General features: G+C 37.2%; 1 long non-coding RNA gene across 1 annotated transcript in view; it reads right to left on the reverse strand.

Annotated features, from left to right (window-relative positions):
• The window catches only part of LOC140623638 (uncharacterized), a 105,809-nt gene extending 97,365 nt beyond the window's left edge, over window positions 1-8,444 (reverse strand). Inside the window, exon 1 of the long non-coding RNA XR_012023193.1 lies at window positions 8,268-8,444. This is a non-coding gene — a long non-coding RNA (uncharacterized lncRNA). The remainder of the gene's footprint in view (window positions 1-8,267) is intronic.
• Between the last annotated feature and the right edge of the window lie 59 nt (window positions 8,445-8,503).

The raw sequence follows: 8,503 nt of genomic DNA on the forward strand, positions 1-8,503 counted from the left end.
CTAAAATATGAGGAAGAGAAGTAAAACTGTAAAGTCTACAAATTCTACTAAAGTTAAATTGTTATTGGAGCACCTGGCTGCCTCAGTTCGAAGAGTATGTGACTCTTAATCTTGGGGTCATGAGTTCAAGGCCCACATTGGGTGTAGAGATTACTTAAATAACTTTTTAAAAATGTTAATTTGTTTTCAGTTTAAAATAGAATGTTATATGTTTAAGATATTTTATGTAAGCCTCATGGTAACCACAAGGGAAAAATCCTGTGGTGATTACACAGAAGAATGAGATAAAAAAGTCAAAAGCAAACTGATGCCAAAAAAAAACATAAAAAAAAAAAAGACAGCAGGGTAAGAAACAAAAAACAGTGGATCTACCAAACAACCAGAAAAAAAAAAAAATGGCAATAGGTCTTAACCTATTAGTGATTACTTTAATCATAAACTGATTAAATTCTCCAAATAAAAGGCATAGAATGGCTGTATGATTTTTTTAAGATACAACAAAATACTGCCCATAAAAAAAACTCTCTTTAGCCTCAAAAACACACATAGAGATTAAAGAGATGAAAAAAGACATTTCAAGTAAATGGTAATCAAAAAAGGGGGATAGCTATAATTGTATCAGACATAAAACATTAAAAATGGTAAAGAGAGACAAGAAGATCATTATATAATGATAAATGGTGGTCAATATATCAAGAAGATGTAATAATTATAAATATTTATACACCCAACATCAAAGGATCTAATTATATAAAACAAAATCAACAGAACTAAAAGGAGAAATAAACAGTAATACAATAACAGTTGAGGACTTATCTCACTCTCAACAACAGATAGATCATCCAGACAGAGAATCAATAAGAAAACAGTGGATTTGAACACTATCAACCAAAGAGAGCTAACAGATATACACAGAACATTCTCTCCAACAGCAGCAGAATATAGACTCTTCTATATTCTAATGTATATAATTATATATACATTATATATGTATATATAATATGTATGTATATAATGTATATAATTCTAATGTATAATGTATACATATATTCTAATGTATGTATATATTCTAATGTTTCATGTACACTCTAAGTGTACATGAAACATTTTCTAGGCTAGACCATATGGTAGGCCACAAAACAAATCATAGCAAACTCAGAATGATTGAAATTATACCAAGTATCTTCTCTGACCACAATAGCATGAAACTAGATATCAACAAAAAGAAAACTAGAAAAGTCAAAAACACATGGAAGTTAACACTCTCCAGAACAACCAATGGATCAGAGAAGAAATTAAATGGGAAATTTAAAAGTTTCTTGAGGGGTGCCTGGGGGCTCAGTTGGTTGAATGTCAGACTCTTGGTGTTTGGCTCAGGCTGTGATTTCAGGGTCATGAGATCAAGCCCTGAGACAAGCTCCATGCTTGCTGCAGAGTCTGCTTGAGATTATTTCCCTCTCCTTCTTCCCCACCCCCTGCTCTCTCTCTCTCAAATAAATTAATAAAAAAAATTTTTTTTAAGTTTCTTGAGGGCACCCAGGTGGCTCTGTGGTTGAGTGTCTGCCTTTACCTCAGGTTGTGATCCTGGGGTCCTGGGATCGAGTCCTGCATCAGGCTTCCTGCAGAAAGCCTACTTCTCCCTCTGCCTATGTCTCTGCCTTTCCTTGTATGCCTCTTATGAATAAATAAATAAAGTCTTTAAAAAAATAAAAAATAGAAAAATAAAGTTTCATGAGACAAACGAAATGGGAACACAATATACTAGAACTTGTAGGATATGGCAAAAGGAGTTCAAGAGAAAATGCCAAAGCAGTAAATTCCTATACTAAGAAGAAAGAACAAAAATAAACAACCTAACTCTATACTTTAAGGAGCTAAAAAAAGAAAAACAGAACCCTAAGCAGAAAAAAGGAAATAATGGAGATTAGAGCAGAAATAAATGAAATAAAGAACAGAAAACAATAGAAAAGATTAACCAAACTAAGAATTGATTTTTTTCAAAAGATGAACAAAATTCACAAAGCCTTAGCTAGATTAAGCAAGGAAAAAAGGAAAAGGACCAGATCAACAAAATTATAAATAAAAAGAAGGCATTATAACTGATATCACAGAAATTCAAAAGATTGTAAAAGCTCCAATGAACAACCATATATCAACAAATTGGACACTGGAAAAAGACTGAATATTCTTAGATACTTACAACTAAGCTAGACTGGGTCAGGAAGAAATAGAAAATCTGAATAGACTAATTACTAGTAAAGAGATTGAATTAGTAATCAAAAACCTCCCAATGAAGAAAAGCCCAGGGCCAAACAGCTACACAATGAATTTTATCAAATATTTAAGAAGGTTAACACCAATATTTCTCAAACTCTTTAAAAAATCAAACAGATAGGAACACTCCCAAACTCATCTTATGAAGCAGCATCATCTTAATACCAAAGCCAGAAAAGTGCACTACTCAAAAAGAATATCCCTGATGAATACAGATGCAAAACCTCCCAATAAAATACTAACAAACTGAATTCAGAAGCACACTAAAAGGATCATTCACCATCATCAAGTGATATCTATCCCAGGGATGCAAGGATGCAACAAATGCAAATTGATCAATGTGATACATCAGATAGAATGAAAGAAAAGAACCACATGATCATTTCAATAGATACGAAGAAAGCGTTTAGCAAAAATCAGCATCCATTCATGATAAAAACTTCTAACGAATTAGGCATAGAAGAAACATATATCAATATAATGAAGGCCATATATGACAAGTCCACAGCTAACATCATAGTCAATGGTGAAAGGCTGAAAGCCTTAGGTTGTTCCTAAGATCAGGAATAAGCAAGGGTATCTACTCTCACCATTCATTTTCAGCATAGTACTAAGATGTCCTAACTAGGACAATAAGTCATATAAATAAATAGTATCAGAATTAAAAAGGAAAAAGTAAAATTGGCTTTATTTTCAGGTGACATGATTTTGTACATAGAAAATCCTAAAAACTCAACCAAATTTTGATTAGATCTAATCAGTAAATTCACTAAAGTTGAAGGATACAAAATTAACATACAAAATAAGTAGGGTTTCTATATACTAACAACAAATTTTCTGAAAAAATTAACTCATCCCATTTAAGATGGCAACAAAAACAATAAAATACCTAGGAATAAAGTTAACTAAGGAGATGAAAGATCTCTACTCTGAAAAATGTAAGATACCGATGAAAGAAATTGAAGATGACAGAAATAAGTGGAAAGATATCCCACATTTGTGACCTGGAAAAAATGATATTGCTAAAATGTCAATACTACAAATGCCTTCTATGGATTCAGTGCAGTCCCTCTCAAGAGTACAAAGGCATTTTTTACACAAGTGTAAAAACTCTCCTGAAATTTATATGGAACCATAAAAGACCCCAAATAACAAAACAAAACAAAACAAAAAATTCCTGAGAAAGAACAAAGATACCACTCTTCCTGATTTTAAGCTACAGTCGTCAAAACACATACTGGCATAAAAACAAGACAAATAGACCAATGGAAGAGATCTAGAGCCCTGAAATAAACCCAAACATAAATGGTCAACTAATATTTGACAAGGAAACCAAGAGTACTCAATGGAGAAAAGATAGGTTCTTCAGTAAATGGTGTTGGGATAATTGGATATTGGCATATAAAAGAATGAAATGGATCCATATCTTACACCACTCATAAAAATTAACCAAAAATGGATTAAAGAGTTTAATGTAAGACCTGAAGCCAAGAAATACCTAGAAGAGGGATCCCTGGGTGGCGCAGCGGTTTAGCGCCTGCCTTTGGCCCAGGGCGCGATCCTGGAGACCCGGGATCGAATCCCACTTCAGACTCCCCGTGCATGGAGCCTGCTTCTCCCTCTGCCTATGTCTCTCTCTCTCTCTCTCTCTCTCTCTCTCTCTCTCTCTCTCTGTGACTATCATTAAAAAAAAAAAAAAATCCTAGAAGAAAACATAGAAACAAAGCTTCTTGACATGATCCTGGTAATGATGTTTTGGATATGACACCTAAAGCACAAATAACAAAATCAAAAATAAGCATGAATACATCAAGCTAAAGAGCTTCTGCATAGCAAAAGAAACCATAAACAAAGTGAAAAGACAACCTTTGGAATGAGAAAAGAGATTTGCAAACCATATAATTGATAAGGGGTTAATATCCAATGTATAAAAAGAACTCATACAACTTGATAGCATAAAAAAAAAAAAAAACTACAAAGTAGGCAAAGGGCCTGAATAGACATTTTTCCAAAAAAGATATGCAAAAGACCAACAGGTACATAAAAAGATATGCAACATCACTGTTAATTAGAGAAATGCAAATTAAAAGCACAATGAGATATCATTTCACACCTGCTAGAATCACCATTGTCAAAAAGACAATTACAAATGGTGGATGCATGTGGAGAAAAGGGAACACTTCTGTACTGTTGGTGGGAATCCTGACCAAAAAAATAACCCAGTGATAAATTATTTCAGACCCCAAGTGTTGTAATAGCACCATCCACTAGAATTATAATGTAAGCCACGTATGTAATTTTAAATTTTCTAGTAGTCACATTTTAGAAAGAAGAAACAGGTATTAACTTATGAATATATATTACGTAAGCCAATAATTCAAAATATTCATTTGAACATGAAATCAATAAAAAATTAATCATCTTGCATTCTTTATTTTGTACTACATCTTTGAAATCTAGTGTATGTTTATACTTAACAGCATTTCTCAGTGTGGACATGCCATATTTCAAATACTTGATAACCACATGGGGCCAGTGCCTGCTCTACTGGGAAGCTTGGTTCCAGAAGCTCAGAGGGGGGAAAGACCAATGTGTATGTAGTAAAAGGGTCTTGGAGAGGACGTAGGCTTTGGCCATCCTGCGGAGGCAGCTCGAGGAGATGCAAGAGGAGAAAGGACTCTATTAGGGCATCCCAGGCAAGAGGGGCCAGAAAGTGAATGGATGGAGACTAAGATTAGGATAAACAAATGAGAAGAGTGAGGTATTTTGCCACCATTATCCCAGAGAACAAGGCTAGATCATCTTGAGTGTGAGCATGCATGCTTTCCTGAAACACATTTCCATTTGAAAGATGGAGTGGGCATTCTATTTATCTCCTTCAGTAAATTGAGAGCCTCTCAAATCTGTCATTTTGCTATTCAGTGGGGGGCAGAGGGGCTCTTGTGGCCTTTCTAATTCAGAGACCAGTGATCTCTGGACTTAAGAACGACCTGCAAAAAGGAATAGAGTGGTTCCCAAGGTCATCATCTTTCTGAAAGTAGATATATCCAGGTCTCAAAATCAGAGGCCTCTCTAATCAATGCTCTTCCCCTCACCTAACTGCTTCATCTAAATCCACAGAAAGTTTCTGAGGCTATGAACTGGTTTTCGGAAACTGGTGGTTTTACTGAGCCAGCATGGATAAGGCCTTATTTTTTCATCTCTAATTTGTCAGGAAGAGTCTACTACTGCAGGAGTGGCAGTACATAGCAAGCCCACAGAGCCTGAGGAAGAGTCACTGCTGGAAACAGATGGGAAAATCTGTGAGTGCATCACAACATCCAAGTGATCAAGAGGCTCAGGCTGACACTATCTAGCGGAGCAGGGACACTGTCTAGTAGGCTGGAATGGGCATGTGTCTTCACTGTATCTTTTATCCTCCCAATGCCAGACTTGGTACCTTCACTAATTAAGTGACCAAAAGAAGTGGAAGAAATAAATGAATGAATGAATAACTGTATAAAGCTCCGTCCCTAGAATACAAGCTACAGTTTGGGAGGAGTTTGCTATGGTCCCTTTCTGTGTGATCCTAAGTTCTTGTGGATGGTTATGGGATAAAAGCAAAAGTCACACATCTGCAAAAAGCCACTATTCCTAACAGACCTATTATCTCCAAGGGCTCTTGAGAAATTTCACAAAGCAGTAGAGCTCCCTGACTTCCTTCCCAAGTCAAGGTGGATGGACAGAGAACTCTGGCATTTACTGTCTCTTCTGGCTGCTAAATTGACTCCACAATCCTGTACACATTCAGATTTGGGCACATTATTGCCCTCTCTCCTTTTCTCCAACAACCCCCAAATCACTCTTTTGACTATTTTGACATTGGTGCTCTAAAAGCAGGCAGCTGAGGGATCTCTGAACCAGAGCAATTTAATGTAGCTTTGCATTCTACCCAAAGCATACTTTGTTCTTCTTAACCTTTCTGTGACTGGTTCTTTACTACACGGGTTATTATACTGCCATGGTGCTCCTTTCTCACCTATTCCCCACTTGTACTCTTGAAAACTGCAACTAAAGAGACCAAGGAAATCATGGATTTGGAGAGACTATCCTTTGGCATCAATCATCACTCCCTGGAAGCCTGATTAGGAAAAAGTGTAAGCGCAGAGAAGCTATACACCTCCTGATGGTGGCAGACATCAGGCAGATGTTAGGAGCACAGGACCCAGAAAACAAAATACTATGTTTAATTGTTAACACTGTTTCTGTTCCCATGAAAGAAGCTGGACTGAAGTCCTGTGATTATGTCCTAAAGCTCAATGTTTGCCCCATGTTCATGAGTTCAAAATAAACCATCTGTGAAAGCTCTTTAAGCTGAGCATCAAACTGCAAAATATGTAAGATGTTGCTATCTGATGTGCGTAAGCACGTTGCTTTTATTTAGGGTGGATTTTTTGTTTGCTTTTTGCTTTCTGCATTCTAAAACAGACCTGCTGCCTGATTTATACACTGTGTTCCCAGAATTCCTTGCAGTTCCTGGTGTGGTAGTGATTTGGGGCTTTCCTAGCACAGTTGCTGAAATAAAGGCTGCTGCCCTGTTTTGTTTCTTCTTTCGTACTGACTAAAGGCATGCTGACCACTACTTATTAGTGCTTTGATCTTTTTTATTTTTGAACATACGGTCAGGACCTCACCAGTGCCCAGAATGGCAGCCTGAAATTCTAGTAGACTTGAGCCCTTGTGATAAACTGCTTTGCTCTGGGAAGAAGTGAGTGCCTCGCAAAGACTGATGGGCTGATACATATTAAACATCCCCTCCCAGCGGGAGAGAACTTGCTTTCCTGAGCATCTGTTCATCTGTTTTGTTCACATAGAACCGCTGCCACTCCATTCACATAAAAAGGCCTCCACTTCGAGTCACTTTCTATTAGACACTTGGATGTCACAAATGTTGCCAAATACAGTAGAATTTAAAAGCTGTATTGACTTAAGGAACTCTATTTCACAAGTAAAAGTGGATTTAATTGAACCTGCTTTTGTTTCTTTTTTCCATTTTATTTCTCTTGCTTTTTCTAAACACTATTCAAATGAAACTTTATTCCCTAAGAAATTAAGTCCACTGTGTACCCCAATTCCATTTCAACAAGCCCCATTTCTCTTAATGGCATTTAATGACCGTAATATGTACTGCTGAAAAAAAAAAATCCACCAAGTACTTTTGTTGAGCAAGAATACTGTTTGTTGAGTTTTCAGTATGACTTTATTCAGAGCCCTGCAGTGCTAATTTAAAAAATCTGTCATTCTGTCATCAAAGCTTAGCATAAGGCTCATGGCATCAATGTCCAAAGCTCTGAAAACAGGTATAACCTTTGGGCAACGATAAAGGATAATGTGGTGGTTCATGAAAGGTAAAAAGGGTAGTCACCAGGCCACTAGCCTCTAGTGGCTAGAGGGACTAAAATGGAGTCTGATCCACTTGTTGACCTTAATTAAGTCACCTCCACTTCTCTGAATCTCATTTCTTCATCTATAAAAGAGAAATAATGAATAACCTATGTCATGGGATTTTTTTAGGGGAATTAAAGAATATGTGGAAATTCATGGTAATTATGCAATGAAATTCAAATAACACATTGACTGAATAGAAAGAAAAAAAAAAAAACATGAGGGATGGGGTGTGTTGCAAATTCTTCCTTACTTGCTTTGGAATAACCCTTTATCAATTGTCCCTTTTTGGCTCTATGAAGGGATTTTTCTTTCTTTTTTTTTTTTTTTAATTTATTTATGATAGTCACACAGACAGAGAGAGAGAGAGAGAGAGAGGCAGAGACACGGGCAGAGGGAGAAGCAGGCTCCATGCACCGGGAGCCCGACGTGGGATTCGATCCCGGGTCGCCAGGATCGCGCCCTGGGCCAAAGGCAGGCACCAAACCGCTGCGCCACCCAGGGATCCCGGGATTTTTCAAGATTTTGAGATTTTCCCAAAAGTAGAGATCATTGACCCTATAACTTACCTCTACAATATAAGCATGCAGTCATGCTTGCCCTGACCACATGAACAATACAGAGGCTATGAGCCCAGCCTTGTGAAAGCAGTTAACACGCATTGCCTCACCCTCATGCTGCCACTCCTCCCTCATCATAGCCCTCACTGCTACTGCCAGCCACCACCACCACTACTCCTCCGATGTTCCCTGGTCCAAATGTCTTTACCATTCCATTCCATTCCATTCCATTCCATTCCATTCCA

The sequence above is a fragment of the Canis lupus genome, chromosome 33 (assembly GCF_048164855.1).
Source record: "Canis lupus baileyi chromosome 33, mCanLup2.hap1, whole genome shotgun sequence".
NCBI classification, from domain to species: Eukaryota; Metazoa; Chordata; class Mammalia; order Carnivora; family Canidae; genus Canis; species Canis lupus.